The sequence below is a fragment of the Erpetoichthys calabaricus genome, chromosome 4 (genome assembly GCF_900747795.2).
Source record: "Erpetoichthys calabaricus chromosome 4, fErpCal1.3, whole genome shotgun sequence".
Taxonomy (NCBI): Eukaryota; Metazoa; Chordata; class Cladistia; order Polypteriformes; family Polypteridae; genus Erpetoichthys; species Erpetoichthys calabaricus.
Window position 1 is genome coordinate 126,915,179 of NC_041397.2, and position 20,265 is coordinate 126,935,443.

The 20,265-nt window shown below is 36.7% G+C and overlaps 2 protein-coding genes and 1 long non-coding RNA gene across 18 annotated transcripts in view; 1 reads left to right on the forward strand and 2 right to left on the reverse strand.

The window, feature by feature from the left end:
* Positions 1 to 7,202, reverse strand: part of LOC114650250 (probable G-protein coupled receptor 82) — a 48,384-nt gene extending 41,182 nt beyond the window's left edge. Inside the window, exon 1 of one of the 2 annotated variants that reach the window (XM_051926132.1) lies at positions 7,161 to 7,202. The gene's annotated coding sequence lies outside the window, so the exon portion shown is untranslated. Of the gene's footprint in view, positions 1 to 2,162; positions 2,269 to 7,160 lie in introns of those variants that run through there. The other variant, XM_051926131.1, reaches the window with a different exon arrangement.
* The window catches only part of LOC127527422 (uncharacterized), a 370,860-nt gene extending 352,127 nt beyond the window's left edge, over positions 1 to 18,733 (reverse strand). The window contains exon 1 of the long non-coding RNA XR_007934739.1: positions 18,675 to 18,733. This is a non-coding gene — a long non-coding RNA (uncharacterized LOC127527422). The remainder of the gene's footprint in view (positions 1 to 18,674) is intronic.
* caska (calcium/calmodulin-dependent serine protein kinase a) overlaps positions 1 to 20,265 on the forward strand; it is a 664,459-nt gene that overhangs the window by 336,143 nt on the left and 308,051 nt on the right. The gene's annotated exons all lie outside the window — the stretch shown is intronic.

The following is a 20,265-nucleotide window of genomic DNA, read 5'->3' on the forward strand; positions in this document are numbered from 1 at the left end:
GTAGTGATGTAGAAAATGCAGGACTATCTAATGTCTCTTAATGAAGCCATGCTTTGTTTGTTATCATTTGTTTTGTTATGCAGTTATTGAATGAAGGCTAGAAAAATGCTGAGCCAAGGATGTTGTTGGGTGTGCTGTTTTGTTCACTTTTGGAAACTGTTTCAGTTTCCTAATGCTCACTATCCCTTCTTTCCCTTTTTAGTCATACTATTTGTGTTGGCCATGGATAACTGAAAACAACACATTTATGCAACCAACACTCAACAGTTGCTATGAATGGCATAAGCATCTTGTTACATAATTTTAAGGTAAAATTATTCTGTGATGTAGGTTTTAACTATCTTTGCGATTTGGCACGTTACCCTTCTACATTTGAATGCAGATGGCTCAATGAATGTAAAAGCAGCATGAAGCCACAGCAAAACATCCACTGCTTTTTCTTCTTACCCTACCTCTCAGACTGTATTTTGACAGGACAATGATGGAGTGTAGCAACAGATGACCTGGTCTCCATATTCAGTCAACCCAAAACCAATAAATATTGAGTGATATAGAATCAGTAGCTATAAAAAAAAGAAAATAACTCATTGAACCTTATTTTCAATGACAGATTGGAAATAAACCATTGATGGATTAAAATAATGCAACCAAAAAAATCCTGTTCTAAACAATACTTTGTCCAAACACTTTTCTAGGACTGAATAGCTTATCGTACTGAGTCCAGTAGAAAAGAAAACCAATAATATGCACCGATTGCAGACCATGCATAAACAGCGAAGAATTGTTCCAAAGGCAAAGCAGATAAACCAGGGCTTGTGTTCCTTATCTTTTTTTAGCTGTCTCAGAGACAGAAAGTGCAACAGATACTAAGTAAACCAAGCCATAAGAAGCATAATCACAGGTCTCTTTTTTTATACCTTTGATTAATTTAGAAACATACACATTTTTCCCACATTACATATAATCTTTTTGTAGCTGTTTCTTAATTTTTTTTGTTATGACAAGACAAGAAAATCTTTATAACTTATACCTATTCAAGGACAATTCCTTGTTGTAATTTAAAACTTCCTATTAACAGGAATAAATGAACAACAAATATCCCCTAAATGTTCTCTAACCCCGAGTATATAGCTGTTAAAGTTTACAGTAGCTGGTTTCTTTTTTAGCAATAATAGACAACAATGTTCTTCTCTCTTCAGCATGCTAATGTCATTGCTTAAAATAACTGATTTCACCACTAAGTAAACAGGAACACCACAACAGTAGTGAGCACAGCTTTGCTAAACTGATGTGTTGTGTGCAAGAAATGAGGTGCACTTTGTAATGAATTATTTTCATACGTCAAAATTATTAACTGTTTAAATTTTTGTGATGAATTAAAGTCCTTTTTAAAACTAGGGTCTACTTAGGCTATAAAATCTATACCATTTAATACAAATAAATAAATTATTTGATAATATACAACATTTTAAAATGTTCATTTGTGATTAAGATTCTGAAAATCGTTTTATTTTAAAACCTTTCTAAATTGTTTGTTTCCATTAATTTTCTATTTTTCTGTAACAATGCTTGCACTAACAAGTTTGTTTTCTGCTGCATTCATTTCTGTCGTTCAACAGATTTATATTCCTTTTTTTACATTAAAGAGAAGTTTTAGTTTAATTAGAAAAGTCTTTAATGATATTGTTAGTGATTTTATAATTAATATGATTACATGTGTACAGCTGAACATAAGAAAACTATCAATTAAAGTAGTCTTGAAGAGAACAGTTCATTTTAAAAGACTGAAAGTAAGCAATTAAAACTGCATTAGTAAATGTAATTTTTTTTAAGGTTTATTGCATTAAAAAAGTTTAGTTTAAACAAGATAGACATTTGAATCAGACTTCTCTTTTATGCTGTTGTTTATAAAAACAAAACTAAGTGAAATATTTGAGCAGCTGGTTAAAATAAGTTTTACGTAGCACAATCTTGATTTTATTTTTTTAAAGGTAATTTCAGGAAGATGCAAATGCACTATAGTAACTTCTGTAATCACTTCAATTAATATTCAGTTAAATTTATTCTGAAAATACACCTTTCACGTATGTCTTCATCATTAAACCAATTACTAGAAATACAAAAAATAATATATAGAGAAAACAAATTAGTAATATGCTTACCTGTCACATATTGAGGTACGATTGTGTACTCTGTTTACATCATAAAAGATCGTTGGTATGAAACTGGTGCTTAGTTTGAAAGATTACAACCTGAATTTTGTCTTCCTCTCTGAGACTATTAAACATGAAATGTTTGTTTGCACCATGTTATTTATACCAGAGGAAGTACACATTTTCACACATGGGTTTGAGTGTTACTTTAGACATTAGTATGCTTAGTACTAATATGTTACTGTTTCTGCATTTGATGTTCATGTTCTTTTTACATTTATTTCTTCTTAGTTCTCATGTTTTTATGGGGAAGCAGATTATTATTACTATTATAATTATAAGGTAGTATTTTTATCCATGTTAAAATATGAATAATACATTAACAAAACATTTTTATATGTTAGTCATTTGTAGGATATTTATTTATTTATTTATTTATTTCAGTGGCTAATATTATTGGCAGGCAATATGGTGTAGTAGTTAAGTCTTTAGACCTGCAACTTCAGACCTTGAGGATGGGGTTTCAAATCCTGCTACTGACACAGTGTAAACATTAGCAAGTCACCTCACCATCTTGTGTTCCAATTGGAAAACAAAAGAAATGTAACCAATTTAAAGATAATACATCTTATACAGATATGTTATAAAAATATATATCTTATATATAAAGTTTTTATCTTATACTTGTGCTCAACTGCCTGAAGGGATGGGACTACTGGAGAATCTGGTAAAAATTGGCTCTGAGATTAGCGTTCGCACGCACAGCACTTAGTGAGCACTTTTTGGCATCTCCAAGCTGCTTTGCCCTTTTGCCAGCCCCTCTCTACCTCAGAGGTAACTCATATGCCCACTATCCATTAGCACTGTGAGTAGGGGTGGGCGGTATGACCAAAATTCTATATCACGGTATTTTTCTAAATTATCCCGGTTTCACGGTATTCGACGGTATTTTTTTCCCCATGCATGAGTGGATGTTAACCACATTTTCCACTGTAATTACTGGCTAAGAATAACCTATTCCACTGTCAAGAGTATTGAACATTGTACAAAAAAAAAACATTTTAATGTGCACACAAGTATTCATACAGTTTTGCATTGCCCCATAAAGTGATAGTTTTCAAGGGGGTGGCACTAATGGAGAAGGTATCACATTGCATGACAGATGCAGTCAAAATATAGAACCTTTTTATTGAACAAATTTTGCAAAAACAAACTAATTTTGACAACATATTTTCAAACATACAAAGAGGCATTTAGACTTAGTAAAATATCCAGAAGTGCTTGTCAAAAATTGTATTGCACCGAATATGTCTTAGAAAAGGAATAAATAGTAAATATTTTTTGTAAACCAACTACACTTTCTGTTAATGTTAACAATCTCTGTCCACTGACATGTTAAAGTGACTTTTTAAACAACTTTATCATCATTAAACTGAATAATATTTAAACTAATAAATAATAACAATAAAATAAATAATAGTATTATTACTGATAGTTGCACTATTACTTCAAGCCCAGGTGCATTACACAGTATTCACCAAATTAAAATAAAATACAAGTGCAACTTGGTGATGACATCTTTACCAGCTGAACCATCATTTAGGCAAACTGCATTAATATGGATCTTGCTTCAAGCTAAGCTATACTGGGAAGAAAAAAACAAACTATATGTCGAGAACAAAGTCAACATTTCCACTTTATTCTCGCCGTTTATGTCGAGATTAAAGTCGACATTTCCACTTTATTCTTGCCGTTTATGTTGAGATTAAAGTCGACATTTCCACTTTATTCTCATAGTTTACTTCATAATTAAAGTAGAATGTCGTAAACTAAAATTCTTCCTAAAGTCAATGTTTAATCAATTACTTAATTTACCCCGTCATAAATTAATGCAGCACATTAAATGCTTTGTGTTACGTTCCCCGACCCAGTGGTTAATCACTATGCTTCTTAAACTGACTTCCTCTGCACTAAGAGAAGACAGCGATCACCATACAGAATCCATTCACTTCATGATATTCCTGCTTTCTGAAAGTTTAGAATGCTAAGATAAATTCTTGATATCATTTTCATGATAAAATGCATTAAAGCAGGTATTACACATGCATGGTAGTAAGGCGGTAGTGCTGCTCCCTCGCAGAAAGGGGTCCCCAGGTGTATGTTCAGTGTATAGAACTTTATGGCAGGTGTGACGAGGCTCCAAAAAACTAGATGTATGAATAGCTATCACACAGGTTTAACTTAAATATTGTGTAAATGTTGGGTTTGTGATCTGCTGGTCGGAGACACGAACACATAATTCAATGCATGTTCTTCTGAGCGGGCTATCTTTATTGCATGCATGCTGTCTCTATCTGACGTAGGCTACCAAAACCCCAGTTCCTATCCTTCCTTTTTCTTTCACCACATAACCAATCACCAAACGATAAACGTCTTTGTGAAATTAAAACTAGTTATAAACTTAGCCCATGGAGTGTTCAGAACTTTAAAAATATCTTCGTTATATATGTTTAATTATGCCATCCATTCAGAGTTGCGCCCATCTCTGAACGAATCACTTAACACAAAGCATTTAATGCTATATAATTTATGACGGGGTTTGAGAAAATCTAGTAAATTAAATATTCATTTTATGATGAAGTTTAGTTTACGATGTTCTACTTTAATGACAAATTACGAGAATAAAGTCAACATGTCGACTTTATTCTCGTCATAAGCGTCAAGATTAAAGTGGAAATGTCGTCACACTATTACACAGTACTCAGGTACATTACACTGTATTGAAAACAAATAAAACAAGTACAACTTGGCTTGCAGTATTTTCCAGTAGTATAGAAACAGTATTTACACATCTGACCTTTTAAAACTAAAGCATCTCCAGGCGACAGACGTGACTGCTTTTTTTCGGCTCTCTGTCCATTTTCACCTAGCGGCATACCTATGCTACCGCCCACTATTTGGTGGTGTAGCAGTGAAAAAGAGCCCTAGTGCAACAAATCTGTGTTTAGCGGTGTAGCAGTGAAAAAGGTCCCCACTTGAACAGTTTCCCGCTGCGCCATGTTCCGAACGTCGTTTAGGCAATTTAAACCGGTGTTGCGGTATAAGAAAAATCCATATCATAAAAAAAATAAAAAACGGTTTTCGGTATTTACCGGTATACCGCCCAGCACTAACTGTGAGGCTCATTGGCAATCACACACCCAGGGCAGATGGACTGTAAGTAGTCTGGAGACACATCTGAAGTCCTGTGTCCACAAAATAGTGATCACAAGCTGCTTTTATGCCGGCTTCTCCAGGGTAGACCTGTCCTGCTCAGACAAGACTTGACCACCTGCGGCGTTTGTCCTTCTTAGATTCAGACCTACATGTGCTACAGCATTATTTCCATAGCACACCTGTGTAGCTCTTATGATGCACCACTGTGCCGCAGCACACTGGTTGAAAAACACAGCTGTAGACGACTGCGGCTACTTTCATGCCACTTGCATTTTTCAGAAAGATGTTTTAGGTCTTGTACCCGATTTCTGCAATACTTTGAAGTTTGAAACACTAAACTGAAAAAGCAAAGAAAGTCATTAGTTACACCTCATTCAGTTAGCCAACTCTGTTGGTCATAACAAGAGCAGAAAAAGTATATATGTAAGCTTGCCCTTGATCACTTGCCTGCTGCTGAATTAAGTCTGGTTTGTCTGATGCAAGCCCCTTTATCTTCTTTTTTTTTCTCCAAGTGAATGATTTATGAAGGAGTATTTCATTAAAGAAATAACCAAAGTTTCTTTGACCTCTGAAGTTCCACTTCAAGTTACCATCTCTGTAAAATCACACCCGCTCATCTGTAGTTACGTTAATGTTAGGTGTGTATTTGAAACAGTGCGTTGATGATTGTCCAATCACATTAGATTAAAAAACCTAAAACAATATGTATTGCTGCCAATAAATGTGGGAGTGCCTGGGAAAAATCTGAAAGGATCCAATTAAAGGGCTGGTATTCACAAAGAAATTAAACAAATACAAGTCCTAATCACTTTTTAATGGATATTGACATGCACTGACAACAGGCATGTTGTGCAAGTAAATTTATTTCATTATTATTTCCCATTACCTAATTAATTTAAGTAGAGATTTTAAAATATTTGTAGGTGGGGTGGCACCTCAGTGCCCTGCATTACAAACCACCACTGCTCAAGGGTTGATGAATTACTTTCAGTAATAAAAACAATGAATTAGTTAATGACCATTAGTTCATGTACCATTAGTTAGTAACATTAGTTAATGAGAACTTCCACTGTATTACTGCACATGTTTAAAAGTGCTGTTTTCAATTTGTATATTTTATAACAAATAAAAAAATTGCATATGAAGCTGACCTCCCTGCTGCTTCCATATTTTGGGAATGATTTTTATATATCATCAGCAAAGGTGTGCATCATGCGTCCATGTTGGTAAATCAAGGAACTCAGTTCTTAAATACAGAGATATAAAAAAAAGAAGTAGACAAAATACAGAAGATAGAGGTAGGACAGAAGAAAGAAGTTTCAAGGAACTGGCTTTACCATCAATAATTGCTATTTTATTCAGCTTGTAATACTGTAAGACAGAATTAAATAGTTTAATTCGTTAAACATTTCAGAAGCATTGCTTGGTCAATTACATCAAAATCAACTGTGAGATTTAGCACTAGCATCACAGCAGGAAAATCTCCATCTGCAATGAAAATTTTCAATGAAGGTCATCTGCTCTTCAAACAAGAGCAGCTTTATCAGTTAAAGTTGGAATTAGAAGTGTAAAGACCAAAACAGATAATTATGTAGTGCCTAAATAAATCCTCATTTAACACTGTAGCTGATATTTGTTGAGGCAATTTTTTTCGAAGTCTGTTCCTTAGGATGTATCTGTCTTATTGATTAAATCTTGACTGAAAACACATTTTGCTCTGACCTTTTAATTGTCCATATTTTTTGCAAGTTATAGCTATCCTTGTTATTTAACTAAAAGTATCACACTTACTACTTTGCTTGTTTCATCTGGTAATCTTGAATATCCTACTGATATCTGTTTTGTTACTGTATTTTGATTTTTTTGTTCCTTTTGTTGGTTTCGGAAAGCAACAGTCAGATACACCTTCTTATATCCTGCTAAATTGAGCGCGGATATTCAAAGCAAGTTCTGCATTTTTAGTTTTCTGGATGAAATTTGAAAAAGAGCTAAACAAAAATGATACACACACACACACACACATATATATATATATATATATATATATATATATATATATATATATATATATATATATATATATAATTTGTGCATGTGTGTATGTATATATGTATACTTTTTTTACACTGTTTAAAATCACACCCCTTGGTTTATTGTATTAGGATTGTAATATCATACATTATCTGCTTCTCCATGTACTGTTTAACATTATACCCTGTGTTTATTCTTTCAGGCCTTTTCAGGATTTAGTTTTTGGACTGTATTGCCCATAGATATCTCTGCTCTATTCCTTCTAAACCGTTGCTTGGAGGCTTGTTTTGTTCTGGACGTACTCTGTCTCTAGGCATGTCAGAGGACAGGGACTTTGTGAAGTGTGGTCTAGTCTTACGGCAGCGGGCAGACTGGGGGGGCGGGGGGTTTCACAAAAGACTGGGGTTGGAGGTAGAGAGCAAGCTATTTTTTAAGCATTTTATTGATTTAATTACAAATCAAATAACATTCCATACAAGCAAATCAAGTTTAACAAAACTAGGTTCTAACAAATCATCCCCCACCCATGAGAAAGAGAGCTAGGCCAACACAGTAAAACTTTAATCTAGTTAAAATAAATAAATAGATAAATGAATAGAAGTACATAGAATAAAAAGAGGGGAGAGAATCTGCTTTCTCAATTTAAATGCTTATTCTAAAATGTTATTGATTAGATCCTGCCAGGTTTTACAAAAGTTTTGTAAGTAAAAATTAGATTTTTTCCAATTTCAGATGACGTATAACATCAGTTACCCACTGATTTAAAATATGTGAGTTAGAATTCTTCCATTTTAGCAAGATAAGTCTACGTGCCAATAGTGTAGTGAAGACAATTACAGTTTGTTTGTCCTTCTCCACTGTAAGCCCATCTGGAAGTACACCAAACACAGCTGTTAATGGGGTAGGAGGGATTGTGACACCAAGGCTGTCTGAAAAGCATTTAAAGATTTTGGTGCAGAATGATGTTAATTTGGTGCAGGCCCAAAACATGTGACTCAGTGAGGCTGGAACCTGATTGCAGCATTCGCAGGTTGGATCTTGTCCCTGGAAACATTTTGGACAATTTTAAACGAGACAGATGTGGTCGATATATCATTTTGAGTTGAATAATTGTATGCTTTGCACATATGGAGTTCGAGTGAATCCTCTGCATTGCTATCTTCCACTCCTTTTCTGATATGTTGAGTGAGAGATCCTTTCCCATTGTCCTCTTGGATCTTTGAAAGGGTGGGACTGTAAAATGATTTTATATATTGCAGAAATGCCTCGAAACTGAGCAATATTTTTTCCAGCAAAGAGGAAAGTGGGAGATGAGGAAAATCGGGCAGGTTCTGTTTAACAAAGTTTCTAATTTGAAGATAGTGAAAGAAATGTGTTGTTGGAAAGTTAAATTTGGAATGTAATTGTTCGTAGGATGCAAAGACATTGTCTATGTACAGATCTCTAAGTGATTTAATCCCAAATGTTTTCCAGATATTAAAAAATGCATATGTTTGCAAGGGTTGAAAAAGGTGGTTCTCGTGCAGAGGTGCCAACAGATAAAATCTTCTCTATCTTAAAATGCTTCCTACATTGTTTCCATATTCTGAGTGAGTGAAGCACAATTGGGTTGTTAGTATATTGGTGATAACTTGCATTTATAGGGGCACAAAGCAGGGAAAATACTGCAGGATTTTATTTCTATTGCGGACCAAGCCTGTATATGTTCATCTATTTGTGTCCATGTCCAGGTTTTTATAGCTTGTATGTTTGCTGCCCAGTAATAAAACTAAAAGTTAGGTAGAGCCATGCCACCTTCTGCCGGTTGAATCTAATTGCTTAAAAAATTATTTATTGATGTATATTGGAATGTTTTGAAATAAAAAGAGAAGCTTAGGAAGAATATTCATCTTAACAATGTTAAATTCTTCCAGCTAGAGTGAGATGAAGGGTTAACCATCTATGCAAGTCTTGCTTAATTTTCTCCATACAGCTGGCGAAATTTTGTTGATAAAGAGCTTTATGTTTACTTGTGATGTTTACCCCTAGGTATTTAAACTGATCTGCAATGATAAAAGGGAAGGTGTCCAATCTAATATTGTATGCTTGAGGATTCACTGAGAAGAGAACACTTTTATTCAAATTAATTCCAGAAATCTTTGAAAACTCTGTAAGTGCTGTTAGGACTGCAGGCACAGTGTTTTGTGGGTCTGATATATACAGTACCATATCATCTGCATATATAGAAATTTTTTGTTCAAGTCCTTCTCTGATAATCCCCTTTATCTGATAAGCATTTCGACAGTGAACTGACAGTGGCTCAATGGCGATAGCAAAAAGTAGTGGTGACAAGGGGCATCCTTGTCTGGTACCATGTTCTAGTTTAAAGTAGTCTGAATTAATGTTGTTAATACAAACTGAAGCTTGTTTGATCCATGCACAAATGTTCGGGCCAAACCCAAATTTCTCTAATGTAGTGAAAAGGTAGTTCCATTCAATCATATCAAATTCTTTTCCTGCATCCTACGATAATAATATCTCTGGGGTGTTTGACTTTGCGGGTGAATATGTTAAATTAAACAGGCAACAAAGATTGGAAGCTAAGTGTCAGCCTTTAATAAATCCAGTTTGATCTTGTGATATTACCGAAGGCAGCACTTTCTCCATCCTTCTAGCTAGGACTTTGCAGAGTATCTTATCATCATTATTCAGAAGTGAAATTGGTCTGTATGATGCACATTGTAATAAGTCCTTACTTTGTTTAGGAAAGACGGTGATAAATTCTTGGCGAAAAGTTTGAGGTGGAATTTGATTGTCTCTAGCTTCTGTAAATGTTGCTAATAAAAGGGGAGCTAGCTGAGTGGAGAATTTCTTATACAAATCGACAGGGTAGCCATCAGGGCCTGCTGCTTTCCCACTCTTAAGTGACATTATAGCATCTAGTAATTCTGATAGTGCCAAAGGTTTATCCAATTCCTCTGCGCTAAGAGTATCTATTTGTGGTATCTGTAATGCATCCAGGAATACATTGGATTGTGTGTTGTCTTCTTTAAACTCAGTAGAATATAAGGATTTATAGTAGTCTCTAAATGTGTGCATTATATTTTTATGGTCTATGATTTTGTCTCCGTTTGTGTTGGTGATTGCTGGGATTGCATTGCGAACGTCTTGCTTGTGGATTTGTTGAGCTAAGAGCTTATTAGCTTTCTCTCCATGTTCATTGTAATGTACTCTTGATTTAAAAATGACTTGTTCAGTTTCTTTTAGTTGTTAAGAGGTTGAGCTCTAAATGCAGAGCCCACCTTTTCCTTTGAAGAGCCTCACTTGGACACCTGGCATGTTCTTGATCTATTCTAGTAATTTCGCTGGTTAGCTCTGATACCTTCTTGGTTTGTAATTTATTTCTGTGGGAAAGATATGAGATAATCTGTCCTCTTAAGATGACCTTCAGGGTTTCCCAGAGTATTCCTGCAGAGACCTCTGAGGATGTATTTGTCTCTAGAAAAAAACTGATTTGTTTTGATATAAATTTTGTATAGTTCTCATCTGCTAATAAAAGTAGGTTGAGACACCATCTACGAGATGAGTATGTGGGGCATAATGATTTTAGCTCCAAGATCAGAGGGGCATGGTCAGAAATAACAATAGCGTTGTAATTGCAAGATTTAATTGTAGGCAAGAAATTGTTATATATAACGAAATAATCAATTATTCTTGAGTAGTAATGATGCACTGGTGAGTAGAAGGAATAAAACACAATGTAATGTGTTTTTTGATACATTATGGATACCACAGCTGGATTTTCTCAGTGCAGAAGAATTGAATAAACCTCTGACACTATCAGAATTACTTGATACTATAAGCTCACTTCAGAGCGGGAAAGCACCAGGGGCCTCATGCATAACACCGTGGCTAGAATTCATACTAAAACATGGCATACAGACAAAAGCGGAAATGTGTGTACGCACAAAAAAGTCCAGATGCATAAAGCTGTGCGTACACCAACTTCCATGTTCTTCCTCTCCATAAATCCCAGTCAGCTTGAAAAGTAACACACGTGCACACACCTGCTGTCCTACCCCGTCTCCTCCCAGAATTATGCCTCTTTAAACATGCAAATCAATATAAATAGCCCTTAAGTTTAGCCTTCTGTGAAAAGACAATGGCAAAAGCACCGGGAAAAATAGAAGAATATCAGCAAATACCAAGTGGAGGCAAGGAAAAACATACTATTTGTTGATTTAAACAGTGGTATAAACAACAAAAGAAAGATCGAGTGATATAGAGCGTCGGAGATACTCGAAAGCTCAAGTTTGCAAAGTCGCACAGTGCCCAAATTAAAAAAGTTGCCAAATATCAAAGTCGCAGTGAGTCTTAGCCCACCGTCTAATTGTCATATGGAAGCTTATTAGGGTACAGAGAAAAGAAAAAAAAATAGGGACACAGTGGGGGAAAAAAGCTCAAAATGTCAACTTTAATCTTGAAATTTCCACTTTAATCACATAGCTTATTTTGTCATTAAAGTAGAATGTCATAAACTTCATGTTAAAATTGTTTAATTCACTAGTTTCTCACATCCCATTGTAACTAAAGTAGCACATGTGGGAACCAGTCTCGACACGGACAGACACCAAGACAACTTATGTCCAAAACACACACGTTTAATTTTTAATTATCAAATACAGTGCACTAGTCACTCACAGTCCTTCCTTCTCTTAGTGTTTTCTAGCCACCTCCACTCCTCTCTTGTAAGCTCCGTCACACTCCCTCCCAACTCTGGCTCCTCGACTGGAGTGAGGCGGCTCTCTTATAAAGTACACGGATGTGCTCCAGGTACTTCTTGACGATCTTCCTGCAGCACTTCCAGGGGTAGCAGAAGTGCTGCCTAAGCATCCAGAAGCACAGCGGGTGTATTTGCCTCCTGGCCTAGCAGCATTCCCTGTTGTGGCGGAAGTGCTGCAGACCACATCTCTAGGAACGTCTGGGCAGACCCTGGTGGTGGCAACGTGCCCCAATCTGGTGGAGCTTCCCAGCTCCGAATGTATGGCCCACATGTGAACCAGGGTGGCTGCCCTCGTGTCCCGGGGGAGGAATTGGTCCTCTCCTGGTCCTTCCACCTCCCAGGCCTCAGCTGGCTGTCATACACAATAAATGCTTTGTTTTGTATGTGTTCTTCTATGTGCTCTATGTGTGTGAATCACTACATGCTTCTTAAAGGGCTTTCTCTTCCTCCAACACAATACAGAATACATTACATTCATGATATTACAGCTTGCTGAACAATTTAAATACGAAGATGTATACTTGATGTCATTTTCATGATGATAGGAATTAAAGCATGTATTAATCATGGGAACACGGTCATGCGGTGATAGTGACAAACTGGTCCCCCGTCCAGAGATTGTTCCAGCCTTCGATGAAATAATTTATTACAGAAGTACTGTCTCTTTCAAACGTACTAACCCCCAATTCCCATCCTTACTTTTCTTTCTCCAAGTAATTAATCGCCACACAATCAGCTCTGTAATAAATGTAAAGCTATCTGTAAGCTGAGAACGATGATTCTTCAAAACTTTTAAGGAACATTGAAATATCTTCGAAGTACATGTTTAATTATTCTATCCATTTATCCATCCATGGTCGCGCCAGCCCCAGCAAGCATACAGCGCGAGGCAGGAACAACCCCTGAACTGGGTGCCAGTTCGTCGCTACTGCTGTCCACCGTGTCCTCACATCATGTTTAATTATTAACAATATAGATTATTTAAATTATGCTAAAACTTTTCTGTATAATGTAATATACATACTTTGCTGCATTTCATCTTAAAAATGATATCGAGCTCCAAGAAGATAGCGCTTGGAAATCTAAATCGACTTAGAAGCTAGTTGTCATCATATGTAAATAGGTGCTTTATAAAGTGGCTCAGGTTGTGCAATATTATAAGTGTATCGCAAGTTTACAATGAGGTAATTGTACATAAGTACAAACAGTTCTACCAAGAGCACTTGATGGACTGATTGAGTGCCTTTATAGTTTTTGGGATAAAACTGTTTCTGAACCGCGAGGTTCCTACAGGAAAGGCTCTGAAGTGTTTGCTGTATGGGAGAATTTCATATAAACTGTGCGCATGGCTGAGGCAGTGTGTGCTTGATGCTGTATCCCGTTAATTCTCTTTCTGATCAGCTGTTGTAGAGCTGTGATTCCACACTCAGATACAGTGGGATAAATACTCCGAGTGGTGCAGTGAGATTAACAACGCTAAAGCAGCTATAGTATTTGGAATAGTTTGGCCATTCTCTGCACCTTTATATGGTTACGGGTTGATTACAATCGGATGCCTTAAACTAATTAACGATATGCAGTTAATTTCAGTATATTTGATAAAGTCAGAGATGTGGATCTAAAAATGAAAGGAAAACCACACTGGAACAATAGCACTGCTTTGACGCTGGGTGCCGCCAGTTTGCAAAACCGAGCGGAGAACGTGTGTACGCTAGGGATTGAGCTGGTGTGAAAATGTGCATGGCTTTATGCCAAGTTTAGTTTTTATACATCGCAATGTGAGCGTGGAAACAGGCGTACGCAACATTTGTGTGTGTACGCACCGTTTATACATGAAGCCCCTGGTCCTGATGGCTACCCTGCAGAATTTTGTAAAAAAAATTCAATTAAGTTAGTTCCCCTTTTATTAGCAACATTTATAGAAGCTAGAGGCAGTAAAATTCTACCTCAAACGTTTCACCAAGCATTAATTACTGTTATTCCTAAGAAAAATAAGGACTTAATACAATGTGCATCATACAGACCAATCTCACTTCTGAATAATGATGTCAAGATACTCTCCAATGTTCTATCTAGAAGGATTGAGAAAGTGCTCCCTTCAGTAATATCATAAGACCAAACTGGATTTATTGAAGGTAGACACTTCCACTCTTCGATGCCTAGTTTTTGATATGATTGAATTGGACAACCTATTCACTACATTGCCCAAAATTAGGTTTGGCCCAAACATTTGTGGATGGATTAAACTACTGTATACCAGTTCAGAACCTTCAGTTTGTATTAACAGCATTATTTCAGACTACTTCATACTAGAATGTGGTACTAGACTAGGATGCCCCCTGTCACCACTACTTTTTGCAATTACCATTGAACCATTGGCTGTTCACTTTCAAAATGCATCTGAGATAAAGAGGATTATCAAAGTAGGACTTGAACAGAAAATATCACTATATACACAAATTTCACTATATGAAAAAGTGAGTTAATTCTTTGGATTTTTTTTTTTATCATTGGCTGAGCTTTCAAAGTAGCAACTTCCTTTTAATATATGACATGCGTTATGGAAACAGTAGTATTTCAGCAGTGACATTAAATTTATTGGATTAACAGAAAATATGCATCATAACAAAATTAGACTGGTGCATAAATTTGGGCACCCCAACAGAGATATTTCATCAATACTTAATTGAGCCTCCTTTTGCAAATATAACAGCCTCTAGACGCCTCCTGTAGCCTTTGATGAATGTCTGGATTCTGGATGGAGGTATTTTTGGCCATTCTTCCATACAGAATCTCTCCAGTTCAGTTAAATTTGATGGCTGCCGAGCATGGACTGCCTGCTTCAAATCATCCCATAGATTTTTGATGATATTCAAGTCAGGGGACTGTGACGGCCATTCCAGAACATTGTACTTCTCCCTATGCATGAATGCCTTTGTAGATTTCAAACTGTGTTTTGAGTCATTGTCTTGTTGGAATATCTAGGAAATGAAAGACATACCACTGTTATCTTTTTTTGGTGAAAGTAGATTAGATTATTATGCAGGCTGAGAGGGGATCCCAAACTTTTTCATTTGACTTTACAGATGATATGGTTCTATATATATATAGGCTCCAAAAAATTCTGTGCCTGCAACCCTAACCGAACTAGCAGAGTTTCAAACAATATCTGGACTAAAAATTAAATTGAACCAAAGTGTGCTTTTTCCAGTGAATTCTCTATCAAACTGTATTAGATTGGAGTCCTTCCGTTTTATAAATAAAGACCAGTTTAAATACCTAGGTGTAAACATCACAAGTAAATATAAAGCTCGTTTTCAACAAAATTTTGCTGTCTGCGTGCGATGACTTAAACAAGACATGAATAGATGGTCTACCTCCCATCTTACTTTAGGCAGGGAGAATTAATACGATCAAGATGAATATCCTCCCTAAGCTTCTGTTTCTATTTCAAAACATCCCCGCATACATTAACAAATAGTTTTATAAGAAATTAGATTCAATCATAGCTTAATTTATTTGGAATTTGAAATATCCACACATCCAGAGAGTGACCCTAAAACGACCTAAATCAGAAGGTGCCATGGCTGTACCTAATTTTCAGTTTTATTACTGGGTGGCAAATATACAAGCTATAAAAATCTGGACATTGACACAAATAGTTGAACAAACACTTGCTTGGTCCGCAATAGAAATGAAATCCTGCAGTACTCCAGTAAATAGAAGGTATTGTCAATATACTAACATCCCAATTGTCCTTCATTCATTCAGAATATGGAATCAATGTAGGAAGCACTTCAAGTTAGAGATTATTTTATTTGTGGCACCTCTACATGATAAGTTTGAGATGGTGGAAAAAGGTGGTTAACAGTTTTTAATGTTTGGAAAATGTATGTGATTAAATCATTTAGAGATTTGTATATAAATAATTTCTTTGCATCCTATGAACAATTACACTTCAGATTTTGCTTCCCATCAACACAATTTTTCCACTATCTGCTGTTCTAAAGGAAATTTACCCAATTTTCTTAACCTCCCTTCTATTTCTGTTCCAGACATAATATTGATCTGTCTTAAAGATTCAGACAGCATTTCTATAATATATAAAACCATTTTAAAGTCCCTTCCTTTTAAAGATCCCAGAGTACAGTGGAAAAAGGATCTCTCACACATTTCAGAAAAGGAGTGGAAGGCAGCCATGCACAGAATTCACTCTAACTTCCTATGTGCAAAACACTCAATTATTAAACATAAAATCTTTTATCGAGCACATTTATCTCATTTAAAATTGTCTCAATTGTGTCCAGGGCAACATCCAACCTGCAAATGTTTCAGTCAAGCTCCAGCCTCACTAGGCCACATGTTTTGGGCCTGTACCAAAATAACATCATTCTGGACAAAAAAATTTAAATGCCTATCAGACAGCCTTGGTGTCACAATCACTCCTAATCCATTAATAGCTGTGCTTGGTGTACTCCCAGGTGAGCTTAAAGAGGAGGACAAACAAACTGTAATTGCCTTTATTTACGTCACTAGTAGCACATAGACTTATCTTGCTCAACAGGAAGAATCCAAGCCCATCTTTTTTAAGTCAGTGGGTAACTCATGTTATATAAATGATATTCTCACTTAGAGGATCTGCTCAAAACTTTTTGAAAACCTGTCAGGATCTAATCAATAACATTTTAGAATAAGCATTTATATTGGAGAGAAAGACTTCATTCCCTCTTTACTACTCTCAAAGTTTTACTCTGGCTATTGACTTTCCTCTCTTTCTCATGGGTAGGGGTTGAATTGAATTTTGTTTTGTTAAGTTTGACTTAATTGTATGGAACGTTACATGGTTTTAGTAAATTCAATAAAAGATAAAAATTAATAAATCTTGTATACTGTCGAAGTCCTATAAATGGCTCATGTTTTGGCTTGTGAATTATAATGCATATTTTTGCTAGTAGGTTATTGTGACACAGTGAACTAGCATCGATTAAATTGCATTCTTTTCTCAATATTCACTTGTGAATTGTTCCTTTCATGCATTGTGAGATTATTTTGAATTACTACTTGCAATGCCTCACTTCCACATGTACAAATAAAAATGGCAGGGCTGCATTTTATTTGCTGCTTGATCCACCCAAAAAGCAATTAAAGAGCAGCTTTTATTGTAAAGAACAAAAAAGCAATTAAATGTATTTATTGAAAAAGCAATTAAATGCTTTCAGTGTGTGCTTTACAAGTAACCATACAAGTAACCTTTACAAGTACCATATATTTACACCGGCTGTTACAGACTCAAATCAAATTTATGTTTTGTATTGTATAATAGTAACAATAATTACTCCTGACACTCTTTTCCACCCATTACACCCTGCCAGCACTCTCTTTTTCACCTCTCTTCCACAATCCCCATTACTCTGTAGTGTTGATCCCAAGTATTTAAACTCCTCCACCTTTGCCAACTCTACTCCCTGCATCCTCACCATTCCACTGACCTACGTCTCATTCACACACATGTATTCTGTCTTATTCATACTGACCTTCATTCCTCTCCTCTCTAGAGCATATCTCCACCTCTCCAGGGTCTCCTCAACCTGCTCCCTACTCTCACTTCAGATCACAATGTCATCCGCAAACGTCACAATCCATTGGTACCGTCTAATCTCATCTGTCAATCTGTCCATCACCATTGCAAATAAGAAAGGGCTCAGAGCATCTGTCACTCCTACAGCAGATTTCACCACTGCCATACTTCCTTCGTACATATCCTGTACAACTCTTGCATACTTCTCTGCCACTCCTGACTTCCTCATACAATACCACAACTCCTCTCGAGACTCCATGTCATATGCTTTTTCCAGGTCCACAAAGACGCAATGTAAATCCTTCTGGCCTTCTCTATACTTCTCCATCAACAACCTCAGAGCAAACATTGCATCTGTGGTGCTCTTTCTTGGCATGAAACCATACTGCTGCTCACTAATCATCACCTCCTTTCTTAACCTTGCTTCCACTACTCTTTCCCATAACTTCATGCTGTGGCTCATTAATGTTATCCCCCTGTGGTTACTTCAGCTCTGCACATCCCCCTTGTTCTTTAAAATAGGTACCAGTAAACTTCTTCTCCACTCCTCAGGCATCCTCTCACTTTCCAAGGTTCCATTGAACAATATGGTTAAAAACTCCTGAACACCTCCATGCTTCTACATGTATGTCATCTGGTCCAACAGTCTTTCCATTCTTCATCTTCTTCATAGCTGTCCTTACTTCTTCCTTGCTAATCTGTTGCACTTCCTGATTCACTATCTCCACATCATCCAACCTTCTTTCTCTTTCTCATTCTCTTCATTCATCAGCCTCTCAAAGTACTCTTTCCATCTACTCAACACACCTTCCTCACTTGTGAGCATGTTTTCATCTTTATCCTTTATCACCCTAACCTGCTGCACATCTTTCCCAACTTGGTCCCTCTGTCTAGCCAATTGGTACAGGTCCTTTCTCCCTACTTAGTGTCCAACATCTCGTACAACTCATTATATGCCTTTTCTTTATCCTTCGCCACCTCTCTCTTCTCCTTGCACCTTATCTCCTGGTACTCTTGTCTACTTTCTGCATCCCTCTGACTATCCCACTTCTTTTTCGCCATCGTCTTCCTTTGTATACTCTCCTGTACTTCCCCATTCCACCACCAGGTTTCCTTTTAATCCTTCCTCTGTCCAGATGTCACCCTTACAAATTCTGGTGTAGTTGCCCAGCTGTCTGGTAACTCTTCACTGCCACCCAGTGCCTGTCTTCCCTCCTCCCTAAACTCAACCTTGCAGTCTTCCTTTTTCAACTTCCATCATTTGATCCTTGGCTCTGCCCTCACTCTCCTCCTCTTCTTGATCTCCAATGTCATCCTACAGACCACCATCCTATGCTGTTTTAACTACACTTTCCCCTACCACCACTTTGCAGTCTTTAAACTCCTTCAGATTGACTCTTCTGCATAGCATATAATCTACCTGTGTGCATTTTGCTTCACTCTTGTACATCACCTTATGTTCCTCCCTATTCTTAAAATGCGTATTCACCACAGCCATGCCCATCCTTTTGGCAAAATCCACTGTCATCTGACCTTCTTCATTTCTCTCCTTGACACCATACCTACCCATCACCTCCTGGTCTCCTCTGTTTCCTTCACCAACATGTCCATTGAAATCCGCTCCAATCACCAATTTTTGTCACTTAGATACACTGTCCATTACTTCCTCCAACTCACTCCAGAAATCTTCTTTTCATCCATCGTACACCCAACTTGCGGGACATATGCACTAACAACATTCCTTATCATAGCTCCAATTTCCAGCTTCATAATCATTCCTCTGTCTGACACTCTTTTCACCTCCAATACACTCTTGATATACTGTTCCTTCAGAATAACCCCTACCCCTTTATTCCTCCCATCCATACCATGATAGAACAATTTGAATCCACCTCAAATCCACCTAGCCTTACTCCCCTTCCATTTAATCTCTTGCATGCACAATACATCAGCCTTCCTTCTCTCCATCATATTGGCTAACTATCTCCCCTTACCAGTCATACCGCCAACATTCAAAGTTCCTACCCTCAGTTCCACTCTCTTCACCTTCCTTTTCTCTTCTTTCCTCCGAACACGCCTCCCCCTTCTTCTCCTTCTTCGGCCAACAGTAGCCTAATTTCCACCTAAAATTTGGCTAAAAGTACTGGTGGCGGTCGTTGTTAACCCAGGACTTGACTGATCCGCTGTGGAAATCTGTATTGTTGTCCGCATGTTGATCTGGCAAAATTTTTAGCGGATGCCCTTCCTGACATAACCCTCCCCATTTACCCAGGGTTGGGACCGGCACAAAGAAACACACTGGTTTGTGCATCCCCTGTGGCTGGGTTAAGTGTGTATCTATTTTTTGTATTTTTTGAGTTTGTTAATTAAATAATCATTTGAGGTTTCTTTTCTTTCAGTTTTATCTTTTATTTTAAATGGTTCTGCTTACTGTCCTATGTTTTCTTTCTTTGTCAGAACATCTGTAGAGAGTATATACATTTTTTGAGAGACCAGTTGTTAGATTATTATTAGTATTTCTACAA